We start from the raw sequence: 347 nt of genomic DNA on the forward strand, positions 1-347 counted from the left end.
ATATACATTCATAGAGCTATCATATAATTTTATTCAGATGCAAACAAGTGCCATGTGTATATACTTATATGTGTATATACCTATATGTCTATACCTGAGTACTGTAAAGTTTTCAACCTGATAAGTGAGATATCTTTGGAAAAGTCACTTTACATTACAGTAAATAACTTGTGTAAGTAGTGTAACTATATAATGATTCCTTCAATGTCTGGCAATTGCTCAGCCAGAAGCAAAACATCCAATTATTCTGGATGAACTTTTGTGCCTCTGCTGGCAAAGGTTCAAATCTTCCTGGAAGCTATTCCTTTCTTACTAATGCAATAAAAAAAATGAACCCAATAAAGCCA

This window comes from Centroberyx affinis, unplaced genomic scaffold, assembly GCF_046629955.1.
Source record: "Centroberyx affinis isolate AG114_WGS23_722 - 3 ecotype Tasmania unplaced genomic scaffold, CSIRO-AGI_Caff_v1 ptg001966l_1, whole genome shotgun sequence".
Taxonomy (NCBI): domain Eukaryota; kingdom Metazoa; phylum Chordata; class Actinopteri; order Beryciformes; family Berycidae; genus Centroberyx; species Centroberyx affinis.